The sequence below is a fragment of the Lingula anatina genome, chromosome 1 (genome assembly GCF_051362555.1).
Source record: "Lingula anatina isolate TDL-2025a chromosome 1, LinAna3.0, whole genome shotgun sequence".
In the NCBI taxonomy this organism is placed as follows: Eukaryota; Metazoa; Brachiopoda; class Lingulata; order Lingulida; family Lingulidae; genus Lingula; species Lingula anatina.
Window position 1 is genome coordinate 29,804,351 of NC_141767.1, and position 13,793 is coordinate 29,818,143.

A 13,793-nucleotide genomic window follows, 5' to 3' on the forward strand; every position below is an offset into this window, starting at 1 on the left:
ACTCTTGTGGTGACAGTGGGGTACCAGAATTAAAAGTACCAAAGCAGAGAATACGCAACTTGCGTAAAGACATTTATCGTTTGCTTGGCAGTCCAAACATCAAAGCCCGTTCATTAGCAAGAATCCCTGGGCAGTGTATATCGATGTGTAAAGTAGTATATCCGGGCAAGCTCATGTTACGTGGAGTATATCAGCTGTTAAAGCAACGGAATTCCTGGAATGATAGGCTTAATTGGTCCGTGGAAGCCCGCCAGGACTTAAATTGTTGGATCGAATCTTTAAAAGAATGGAACGGTGTAACCATTACGCCCCACCAGATAGATGGGCAACTGGAGACGGACGCCAGCCACATGGCTGGGGCGCTGTGTATCAGGGCAGACAAGCACAAGGACTTTGGAACGCAAGGGTGTCATTCAAGTCTTCCAATTACCGAGAACTTATAACAGTTCTGTTGGCTGTGATGTCATTCAGGGATCATCTCAAAGGAAAAGTGATTCAGTTGTTGTCAGACAATGTGACCGCAATTTGTTACTTAAATCACATGGGAGGCCCCAGTTTGAAGTTAACAAAGTTGGCGAAAGCAATATGGGCAGAATGCCTGGAAAACAATATAACATTGCTAGCACGTCACTTGCCAGGCAAAAGCAATGTAGCAGCAGATTATTTATCTCGGTTGACAAGCAAATTCGAATGGAAGTTACATCCTCACCTCTTTGGTTACATAGATCAGCTATGGGGTCCTCATACTTGCCACCGCTTTGCTTCAGTGCAAACAACACATCTGCCTTATTGTACCACCAGCGTTAGCGCTGGCGGTACACATGGTTTCGGTCCCATCCGGATCGTTCCGCCGGCTCCGTTGGCTCCGCCGGCTCTGCCGGACGGCTACCGTTACCGCTTCTCCTCCTAGACGGTAAGGGCCCCCGTACCCATCTCATGGATTTAGGTCACCTATAATCTCAACTCGTTCCACGTAAAATTTGGGCTTTGTCGGTATTGGGGTCTGGGTGTGGCACTCATTGCAATGCACCCTTGTCTAAAAATAGCAAAATTAAATGCTAATTATCTACCCTACGGAAGGAGTTATGGGAAAAATTTCTATAGACGGCTTTCCAAAAGTCATATGTGTAGATTTCAAATATACCCTTGGATTTGACCTTTGACCTCTACTTCAAGGTCAAATGGGCCAAAATTTTCAAAAAAATGAAATTTTTTACGAAAAAAATTTTTTTTGCCCTGTTATTCAGACACCACACAGACTTAACCAATAATATTATTGGAAAGTGTTACCCTTCAGGTCATCTTTCATCTCCATGAATTTGGGGTCAATCGGTGCATTTTCACGGGAGTAGCGGCCATAAGATACCGAAACTGAAAACTGTCTCTAATTCGGGAACCGTTAATGCTAGAGACCCATTCTTTTTTGCATTTTGTAGAGCATGTAAAGCCCAACACTGGAGGTGGTCTCGGTTTTTTTGTATTCCATACGGTTTTCGAGTTACGCTGTATCAAAAAGTACATATTGGTGGTAAAAGCAAAATGTGCAGTACGGTAATAGATAATAAATTTTGAACTCTGGAAAAATAAAACATAAGGCTTGGCAAAGCAGACAACTTGTGTTCAAAAATGACATTATTTCATCAAATTTGAACTTCTGAAACTTCAGAGCACCTCCTTTTTCAAGAATTTTGACCAAAATGACATTTTCTTTATTTAAATTAATTTTTTCTGTACGAAATTTAAGGCACATTATGGTAACTCCAAAATTATAACATCTAGTCCCTTATATCTCCAAAACTGGCAGAGATAGGTCCATAGTTACTATTGAAGTTGAATAGGAAGTCATATACTGGCAATCTTACTATGACCTTGAAATTGACCTTTGACCTACTTTTCACCATGAACTGAACTTTGCAAATTTTTCTTCCCTTTTATCTCCAAAACTGGCAGAGATAGGTCCATAGTTACTATTGAACTTGAATAGGAAGTCATATACTGGCAATCTAAATGTGACCTTAAAATTGACCTTTGACCTACTTTACACCATGAACTGAATTTTGCAAATTTTGCTTTCCTTTTATCTTCAAAACTGGCAGAGATAGGTCCATAGTTACTATTGAACTTGAATAGGAAGTCATATACTGGCAATCTAAATGTGACCTTTAAATTGACCTTTGACCTACTTTTCACCATGAACTGAATTTTGCAAATTTTGCTTTCCTTTTATCTCCAAAACTGGCAGAGGTAGGTCCGTAGTTACTATTGAACTTGAAAAGGAAGTCATATACTGGCAATCTAAATGTGACCTTAAAATTGACCTTTGACCTACTTTACACCATGAACTGAATTTTGCAAATTTTGCTTTCCTTTTATCTCCAAAACTGGCTGAGATAGGTCCGTAGTTACTATTGAACTTGAATAGGAAGTCATATACTGGCATTATAAATGTGACATTAAAATTGACCTTTGTCCTACTTTTCACCATAAACTGAACTTTGCAAATTTTGCTTCCCTTTTATCTCCAAAACTGGCAGAGATAGGTCCATAGTTACTATTGAACTTGAATAGAAAGTCATATACTGGCAATCTAAATGTGACCTTGAAATTGACCTTTGACCTACTTTTCACCATGAACTGAATTTTGCAATATTTGCTTCCCTTTTATCTCCAAAACTGGCTGAGATAGGTCCATAGTTACTATAAAAGTTGAATAGGAAGTCCTATACTGGCAATCTAAGTGTGACCTTGAAATTGACCTTTGACCTACTTTTTATCATGAACTGAACTCTGCTAATTTCTTTCTCTTTTAACTTCAAACTTGACAGAGATAGGTCCATAGTTACTCTTGAACTTGAATAGGAAGTCATATACTGGCAATTTACTGTGACCTTGAAATTGACCCTTGATCTACCTTACGAAGAACTTAAATTTGATTGTACCCTATATTTTTTTTGCAATAGTTTAAAAATTCTTGTTGATTGCATTTTTACAGCTTGTCAAGCACAAAACTGGTGGCTGTGTCCCTTATTTTGTGTATGTGGGGGTCTATACGAATGCGCTTGCTCCAGCTGGTGGTACAATATTTGGAGGCGGTATCGCCTCTCTGATCCTCTAGTTACAACAGTCAGTATTGGGATCCCCTAACTTCAGGAATAGACGCTCTAGCTCAGAGAGATTGGTTTTCACACAACAACTTTGTGAATCCACCATTTCGCCTGCTTCCAGAGGTATTAGATACAATAATACAACAGCAGGCTGTGGCCACGGTAATCGCTCCGTATTGGCCAAGGCAGGTATGGTTCCAAAAGCTGCGAAAAATGTCAGTGGCTCCTCCACTGAAGTTAAAGATAAACCGCTATTTGGTGCTGTCGAGGATGACTTCTCCAGAACCTTTAAGGAACCGAAGGTGGAAAATTTAGGCTTAGCGAGTATCTGGAGCACAAGGTTAATAAGTAGTGGTTGGTCCAATAGAGCTGCAATGCAGTTACCACAATGTTTGGCTCCATCTACATTACGCCTTTACAATGGTTCTATTGAGAAACTATATAAATTTTGTGTTGAGATGTCTGCAGTATTTCCACCAGTGCATACTTCAGTTATTGCATCATTCTTATGTCATATTGCAGACTCCTCGGATAAACCGAGATCTCAGTTAAAGACTGCCTTATCAGCACTGTCTTGTTATTATGAAAGTTCTGGTTTACCTAATCTTGTTAGTGACAATGACATTCAAAGGCTCTATGTAGCACTTGTCAAGTCCTCTACAGTAAGTCCAATGGAACATTCAGCAGTTTTACCAGTTAATGCTTTTCATAGTTTGTTTACAAAGTGGCCTGATAATGACAGCTTGTCTGATAAGGAGCTTAGACTTAAGGCAGTTACTTTATTGTCACTTGTAGTCATGTTAAGGCCTTCTGATATTGCTCCAAAATCAGTAGTTTTTAATTCAAGCACTCTTAGTATAGGCTAAGTAAAATGTTATTTACTACTGATCAGTTGTTGTTTGGAGAGGATGGCTCTTTGAAAATCATTTTCCTTGGTATAAAGAATGATATTCAGAGAACTGGATTTGAGGTGCACATTCCACCTTGTTCTAATAATAAACTTGATCCAGTTATTGCTCCCAGAGACTACATTCTTAGAACGAACCAGCATCGAACTCGAGACGGTCCTGTTTTTTTTTCCCTTCGGAAGCCTTTTAATCCCTTGGATGCATCATCTATAGCACGCATTCTTACTGACAGTATCAAGGCTGCTGGACTTTCTATGGACGTATATTCTGCTAAATCATTCCGTCCTACTGGAGCAACTTATGCTATTGCAAACAACGTGCAGCCAGAGATTGTCATGAAACTGGGGCGATGGAAAACACCATCAGTGTTTTTTTGAACACTATGTACATACAGTAGTAAACCCCCAAATTCATTCACTACAGACTTGTTAAAAGGAGAATGACTGGTGTAGTTCATATTTTCTTAAAAGTGAGAACTTGGCTTTACATTTAGGGAGAAGGCAGGTTGTCTCTATTCCTGCGCTGAGATTTCCTTGTTGTCACTATTTAGGGTAGCAATTTGCTTCCCATATAGTGCTTGTTCCATTTATTGTGTATTTCTTGCACATTTTAGCGATTTTCCATGTTTTGTACTCTTAGCAGTTTTGTCTTTTTTGCTTAAGATGTTCTTGTTCTTGTTGTTACCCTTTGACTATGAGTGTTCAACTTATTTTTAGTTTCTTTTTCATATTTTTTCCCTCACTATTTAGGCATATTATTATTCTGACCAAGTGTTTGTTCCTGATGACGTAGGTTTGCAAAAACTGGAGTCTGGGAACTACACTTGGTCTTATCTTGGTCGCGCAGCGACCTCTATCGTAGTCTTTGTTTGTTGGTGTTTTAAGTTACTGTATATAATATAGGTCAATTATGTTGAATAAGGTGGGAAGTGTTACCAACTATTACTTAGACAATAAAGGCATATTATTATTCTGACCAAGTGTTTGTTCCTGATGACGTAGGTTTACAAAAACAATAAATTACCGAGATCTCTAACAATATAGGGTCGTTCAATGGATTTTGTTTGGTCATTTCCTAAATGTCCAGCTTTATGTTTATCTTGTTTTTTTCTAGTGAAATAAGATAAAAAATAAATTCAGCCAATAAAAAATATTGAAATGTAAATGTCGGAAATTGTTTTTATTTGTGACATAAAACTAAATTTAAAAAACTGATTATTATAATATTTATAAGCTAGGATTAAAAGTGAAATTAATATTAGATACAGAGACAAAAACTACCTTAAAACGTTTACTGCCCTTGAAAATCAGAAGTCTAATATTGCTTGGTGAGAAATAAAGAAGAGAATGGGTGGGATCCCCATAATTCGCTTTGCTGTTTCCTCCATTGTCTTTCATGATACCATCCAGTTGGGGGAGATCTTATTATTATTTTACTGGTGGTGTTAATAACATCCAGATTCCCGTGACTCATGAATGTTCCTTTTTATTCTTTGCCCTTTGTGAAACGAAGTATTGTACTCGGCGATTTGTGATTATCAGGATTTTCTATTTGCTTTATTAGTGAGATATGATTTAAGTTTTATTTACTGTGATTTGTAAATGATTGATTTCATTTCCTATGAACTGTGGTCACCCCCCCCCCCCCCCCCCCCACACACACACACACCAATGGTAGGCCTACCCTTAATTAAAAAAAAAAATCAAAACTCATTTGGTAACAAAAATTAATCTTTTATTGTAAAATCAAGAGAATGACATTTTGAAGGTTTTCAACTGGCTGCTACAGAGACAATAATAGTTCTGCACTGACGATAGTAAAAAATGAAAGATGAAAAGTAATTCAGTTAAAATGTAAAGCTGTAAAAAGATGTTGACTGTACCACCAGCTCCCGACTGCTATGATATAATTAATGCTTTCACGTACAAGTTTTACCAGCTAATTGACATACTTTTCCTCTAAATAACTGAAAGAAAATCCGTCCCATTACTATGAGAGGAAGATCCAGAATTAAGGGTGGGTGACTGGGTGAAAAGACGTACTGGAAAAAGGTGACAATTTCCAAAGAAGTTACATTTTTTAAATTAAAAATGAGATTCAACTAAATTATTTACTATAAAAGTTTAAAAGGCGAATTTGCTACGACTACAGAATCAAAAGTGAAAGACAAAAAACGAACAAGGGCGAAAGACTTAATTTTTATTAAAGATTCGCTAAGGCATACACTGGAGAATACTCGTACTTTACTCTTATTGAACTTTTTCATCCTCTTTTTTGGTCAATCTATCTGCCACTGTGAAGAATATTTTAAGTGATCAACCTTTGTTCATAAGTGAAATGTGCCACGTAGGCCTTTCAGGAGGGTTTATCACTCCGCTGAAACTGTGTTACAGCATGCACGCACGCACGCAAACACACGCATACACACTGAAGGCTTGTTTTGTTCTATTGACAACTAGATGGAAAAGAGATAATCTTTGTGTGCAGTTCATTCGTCTGACCATAACCTCCAGCTTAGAAATGAAGTAGGGCCTAATTGTTTCGATTTTTATTCATGTCTCGGCCAAATCTACTCTTATTAGCCTTGAACTCTTTTTCATCCCCTTCTCTTATTTATTTATTTATTTATTTATTTATTTATTTATTTATTTATTGCTAATCTATCTGCCACTGTGAAAATTTTTTAAGTAAACAATCTCTGTTCATAAGGGAAATGTACCACAGACCACGTGACCTCCATAGATGGCTATACTCTGTAATAATCTTATAAGAGATTATAACATAAAACCAAACTTTTTAGAATAAAACCAGGGACTAACTTTGAATGTAGAAATGGATTTGTTAACCATTGCTAAGTATGGGGAAATTATTGTTTACTCCAGGAAAATTCATTTTTTTTGCCAAAACAAACAGTTATTATCCCTTTAATTCTCCACCTTCATAGAACATTTGCGCTCCCGAACTTGTCCCAGTAACGAGAAAATCCTCCAACAAGCTGTACACAGATACAAGCCGTGCTCATTGCGGTACAATCTGTCCATCTTAGAGCAGGACGCGTTGAATGCCATGCTTCTTCCATGAGGATCGTGACCACCTTTCGAGAGCACACGAACGAAACGTAGTGCCTCGATATGAAACCAGACAACTTTTGTGTTTTTAATCTCCAAATACGAAAAAAAATCAATTAAGCTAATAAATAGGCTAACGTTAAGAACATATTATATCGTTTGTTTTATATTAATTATTATTTAAGATCATAATAATAAACAAGTCGCATTTCGATGTACTCCATGCTATAACCTTTATATAAAAATAGCAATTTTTACGAGATTACAAATTGTATCGCATTGTTTGGTTCCATTGCCTCGCTTTCAAAAATTAGAACAGGCGCTCCAAAATCGTAAAACGAAGTTAAAAACTTTATATTGGCCGAGTTCCCCCACTGTTAAGAATATCCTCGTAGCATTATCTGCAGTTAACCTTCCTACGATTTTCAATGTATTTTGCAATGTTATTTACAATCCTCCAGGTGAAGAATTTTATTAATCAAGAGTAGGGGAGGTGTGAAAATCCCCATTGGGGCCACATATAACACTATAAATACAATGGGAATCCCCTTAAAATGAAGGTAAAATAAATGTTTTTCTAAGAAATTCCGACGGATTTACTTTTTACAACATAAAATCAACAGAACATTTCTAATATAAATTTTCAAAAAGACACCAGAGATCTAATGAAATAAAATCAACCAGACGGTCTTTCTCAATTTCACCAACTTGTTAATTTCAAACAGCGCACTTTTCGCACATGCGCAGTTGTTTGAAGCCTGTGCTCCTTTCGAGTTCTTTCCCTCCCGTCATGGCGTCCTGAGTAAATTTCTCTTGGACTTCGCCTTCTCTGAACAACAAACAATATACCAGCAGGTAAGAGGATCAAAGACACCTGGTTGTGTCAGAGACTCTGTGGCAAAGATAACGTTCCTACAAGCGCGACACGCACAGTCGCTATTCAAAAATACGTCCCCATAACATATTTATCCGCCCTATCTTGATTCTTGCCTCTTTTCGCCCTACAAAGTAATTCACGGTAGTATAGATATCACAGGCTGCCATGCGCTTGCTCATTTTCGTTTTATTCGTATTTAAAACTTAACCCATTGAGTAGATTGCACTGTAATGTAATCTCTTTCAAATTTCACATGAGAAAGAATCAAGATCATTTTAATATAGTAATTACGTACATTAATAGTTTTTTATTTACTTTATATAATTATTTTTCCACGTTTTTACATGTACTTTTTGATGCGTAAACATACACTAGTAGTATTAAAAGTAGCACAGATAGGGGAGAGCGGGGCAAAACGCACCCCTTAAGGAAGAATCCCTCTAGTTTCCATTGTCAAAAAGATATTCCATCCAAATTGGCACCGATATTGTCGTTCTGATATGGGGTTCAGTCTGGAACATGCATTTGTAAATAGTTGCAAAAGAAAAGACACAATAGTTAAAATTAGGAAATAATTTTTTTGGCCTTTTTGCCCCATGGGTGGGGCAAAAAGCCTTTTGTCACAGGGCAAAACGCCCATGGTGGGCGTTTTACCCCAAATCCAACAATATCCCTTGTTTTGAATGAACCAAGAATGTTTTTCCTAATTTCAGTTATTTCTTCTTTGAATTATAACATTTTTTTTCATTTTCTGTTGTTTTTTTAATCATGCGTATGTAAGCTCTTTCACCGAGAGGATAGGATTATCTTAAATTGTTATTTACTTCTCATACAACTTAAGCTATGAAAACTGGATTTACTCGCAAATGAAAATGCAACAAACGCAACTTACACCTATATTTCAGAGCAATAAAAACAATTTACAAATCCATACCAAGCTGTAAGTTGAGAAAAACCACTTTTGAAATGTTACACATTACAATTTTAAAACACAAGAACTGCTTCTGGAGATGGAGAGTAGTGCAGACTCAAGAAAATAATTAACGATTGATGATATTTCTTAATATTGCTTAATATCATTCAACATAATACGCAAAACACTTCCTATCATTTTAACTTTATTGTTAGCATTGTGCCATTTGCAAAACCTAAACTACTATTTAATAACGAGGTATAGCCTATCTTAAACACACAGGGGTTGATACAGGTTGTTGGTATTTGAGAGAGCAATGGGTGCCATTTGGCACGGTTTAGAACTACGAGTATTCTTTCTTTCTTTCTTTCTTTCTTTCTTTTGTCATCCTTCTTATACCCTTTACGGTGTCAAGGGGAGAAAGAGTTTGAGTTTTCCGTCCCTGACCAGCTGGAATGCTTGGTTGAGTGGGATGTTGTTAGATTGCAAAATCTCTCGGTACTCCATCCACATGTACCCACTTCTTTCTCGGTCTTCCCCTTGCCTTAAAACCGGAGTGTTTCTTTACATGCACTTTGTTCCCCGGTAGATGTGGAGGCATTCGTGCCAGGTGACCGAACCATTTGATAGTCTGTTTTTGAATCAGCTAGTCAAAATTAAAGGGGGGGGGGGTGTCAGACCCCCCCTCTAAATCCGCCACTGTTAAAAACATCTTTCTTTGTGTATAGAGAGTCGTTTGTCCCCAATCACTGACACAGTAGGTTTTCAGTTAGTGGTTATGAACTGTGACATGTAACTTGTTTTTTTTATAACACCTTTTATGTTATCATTCCCTCAGTTTATAAATTAAAAGTAAGGTAGGTGGGTTGAGTGGGGCAAAACTGGCGTTTTGCCCCTTTCTGTGGTAGGCCCTTTGCCCCGAACTGATACATTTGTTTTATTTTCCAAAAAAATCGGAAAGGTTCGGAGATAAACAACTGTTAGTGTTAACATGTCGAGACAAGATTGCTAGGTTACTGGCAAAAGCGATAATTTTAAATTTAATCCATCTTACCCGCAGAGCCACAGATATAAAGTGAGGGTCAAATTAAGAGAAATGGGGGCAAAAGGACAAAGGCGTTCGTAAAATACATAGCTATTGGTGAGACTGGGCCTTGGTTACATGAACACACTTCGTCTGCTATGCGGTATATGGCGTAATGCCATGTGGATTAAAATCTCGCATTATTAAAGAAAAATCGCAAATTGTCTTTTTGCCCCGACTGGGCTTTTTGCCCCACCCTAAACAATGTTTACACGTAACATCAAGACCCGAGTAAATCATTATTATAGTAAAGTCACAGGAAATAATGTAACGAAGGGGGAATACTGAGGGAGAAGTCATACATATTAACTTTCTGAAATATTGTGTAGGCCTATCTGGTAACAGTTTGTCGAAAAAGAAATTGGTATGGACAAACTTTAAAATTCAAGTCATATGTTAAAGATTCCTATGCCCTATATAATACGTGGTTAATAAATAGAAAATATTAACAGAACATCTGCAGTTTATTTCACTCTGTTCATTTGGGTATATATTTATCTTTTTTAATTGATTTAATTTTTCCATAATGTGTCTACGTAAATCGATGATGAGTTCTTCGGCACATATAACAAAGGCGCCCACAGACTTCAGGAATAGTGCGCACAAAATATATCCGACCAACGATACATAACGTTTTACTAAAACCTTACATCTGACGCCAATGCCATATTAATATTTTTAATGAGATGTGTGTACGACACGACATGGTCAAAATAAGGAAATCAAGTGGGCCATATGCAACGCCGGCGTCAAGCTAGAACACGTTCGCCGCTCTCTACCCGTTCAATGCCCCTTGCCGTAAAAATCTTTTCGAATGCATACAAACACAGGCGGATGCTCATTCCATTGCAATAAATGAAGAGCAAAATTAAGGATTGAAAATATTTCTCTGATATATATGTAGAGATGTATGAGATATTTGTATAGGAAAATTAAATTTCACTGACGAAATAAGTCATGAGCAGCGATGACATGCTATTTAAACTTAAAATTAAAGGCCATCACTTGTACTGAAAGGTAGATAAAAAAAACTAGTGATATGATGGACTCAAGCAAACTGTAACCGTACCTAGGAAGCAGATTGGTCGGTGCTTGGCCCGGGGGGGGGGGGGGGGGGGGGGGGGGGGGGGGGGGGGCAAAGTGTCAGTAAATGTGTCAACACACACACACACACACACACACACACACTGAAGGCTGGTTTTGTTGTATTTGAAACCAAATGGAAGAGCGCAGTGGCAAACACATTTACGGTGTGTTGGTTAATTCGCGGGTTATGTGGTTTAGATGGGTGTTAGTGCTAAAAGATCTGCGGGTAGGTTTAGTAAAAGCCTAGAATCCGTTTATAAGGCCTGGCAGCTCCTGCTTTTAAACAAAGTGATTATTTTTTAACGTCTTTGCTAAATCAGCCATTCCACGAAAAAGGGTACAATTCTGAATATTACCTGTCGCAGCTTATTTTCGGTAGTAAAAGCATCTGCAATTTTGCTTTTTTTTACCCTTTTTTAGCAGGACCCGATGTGTTCTAAATACAACAATTAATATAGTACCACTTGCTTTGACGGGAACCCCAGGGGTCTATATGCCGCAAAAAGCACGATTTCGACGTGTCGCTTCGGTACTATAGCTTATTTGCCACAAGAAAAAGTTTATATTTTCCCATGTTTTAGTGTTTTTAGTCCTCAACTAATTTGAATTCATGTTTCTTTTTATCATACATGGTGTTCTCTGTCGAATTTGTTGGTTAGTTACGTCACTGTCATAGTTTAATCAATGTCGCTCAGTAACCCCTAACCTCCGTAACGCTTTTTTAAGTCAATGTAAGAATAAAAGAAAATGCTCTTAAATGGCCTTCCTGTGCATTTTTCAAACTCATAATACATGAAGTTTAATAAAACAGTGCTATTTGTTAATTTTGAATGATGCGTTCCATCATAGAGAATGTTAACTCACAAAAGTCGGGGTGTCGCATTTAAGAGCCTAACCTCAGTAACGGACCAAATTTGAAGAAAATGTTCCTTTAGGAAGTTAAAAATATCATTTTTGTTAAGCAAGGACCAACTTCTTCTTAAAAAATTCATTCAATAGTTATGCAAAGTTATCCCGAGGATAAAAACTGAAAAAGAATGCGTGTCACCTTACGTCCGTTATGCTAACCTCCGTTACGAAAAAAAAATGACTGTTAATACTTTAAAACGTTATTTCTGTGGTTTTGTGAGTTAATTCTGATCATATAAGTAGTTCTACTTCTATGTTCTGATGTAGTATGCATTCATACTGCTTGCTGTTAAAGACATTACCCCGCATTAATATAGATATAAAATATACATATATAGCTGATAATTCTATCAAGAAAGGCTAATGATTTAAGTTTTTACTCCAGTTTGCTATAAAATCGAGGGTAAATCGTGATTTGTTTTATCGAATTGATTTCCGTTTGTCACTTGACGATGCCTTTTTGAACTTATCATTCTAATTTTAAGCGAAATGAGTAGTTTTCAGGACTGTCTTGGCAAGAAAAATGGTACTAGCTGACATCAGTACTAACGTGCATGTAGCAGACATTATTTTCGCGGGAGACGTATGGCGGGAGACATATGGCATTTATCAGGTAGAACTGCGGGATTATTAGGTCCTATTTTACTATTTCAGTAGCACATAATAGTTTTTATCATCTTCTAGATGCTTCCAGTAACTTTAAATGGACAGTTATTGGCAAACACGTGTCTATTGTCGGCCTACTTGATTGTATGCATCAACTTTCTCGGGTATTTTGTTGTTTTTTATTGCCTATAACTGCGATCATGTGCATGTAGATTTAATGTTTTGTTATACAGACACCAATATGCCACTTACAAATACAGAGCGACAAAAACACTACAGAGAAAGAAAAAAAATCTAATGACCGCGAAGCTTTTCTTGTGAAAGATTTTGAACGGTTTAAATGTATGACATAATTTAGACTAGAGTTTTAACTTACCTCTGTTACTAAGATTATAAATTAAACTCTTATTCTGGTAAAATATGGAATGTGAATTCTACAGATACATAGATCAACATATTAGCGGTGAAATGTATCCACTAGTGGTAAATGTATTTATGTAGTCCTTGAAAGTAAGCAAAACAACCCGTTGTAACCATTTGCCATTTAATGGTTTGAATAAACATGTTTTATCAATTTTTCTATGTTATTATGTAAATTTGTCGTATCTGTAATACTATAAATTCAAAAATCAACTTCTAAAGTCTACCTTAAGCTAAAAATATCAAAACATCGCTGACCTATGTAGAATGACCTAACCTCCGTTACGAAATTACTCATTTTTCATTTGAACACTGGATATGTGTGTGCTCATTGATCAATGCTCATATCATAATAGATTGATAGCCCTTTGTTCATAAACAAATAGTATGATAAAAAAAGCAAGTCTGTCCCCAACGATTGATAAAATATTTAAATTGGAATATCTCAGCCTTTGTATTTATAGAAAACGAGCCACTTATTACCAATATGTTTGCACCGCATTTTCTATAATTGAAGATAAATCTTAAATGGGCAATAATATTTTGAATACATACAAAATCTTAATAATTGAATCAAATATGGAGCCTGTGACCTTTGGCATGATTGAAATATAACCTAATTTAGATGTTACCTAACCTCCGTAACGAAAAAAATACTGTACCATGTTTACACGTGCATATTTCTTTAAATACAGTAATGGTGTGGGTTAAAATTGTTCTACTACTCCCTGAATACCTCTTCATCAAAATAATATAAAAAGTTTTCCAGTTTTGCAAAGTTCATATCGCTGCATTTCTTGTTTTGGAATTGTACCCCT

General features: G+C 36.7%; 1 protein-coding gene across 1 annotated transcript in view; it reads left to right on the top strand.

Annotated features, from left to right (window-relative positions):
* The window catches only part of LOC147764232 (protocadherin-10-like), a 158,798-nt gene extending 150,873 nt beyond the window's left edge, over positions 1–7,925 (top strand). The window contains exon 7 of the transcript XR_015332068.1: positions 7,115–7,925. The gene's annotated coding sequence lies outside the window, so the exon portion shown is untranslated. The remainder of the gene's footprint in view (positions 1–7,114) is intronic.
* Positions 7,926–13,793: the final 5,868 nt, after the last annotated feature.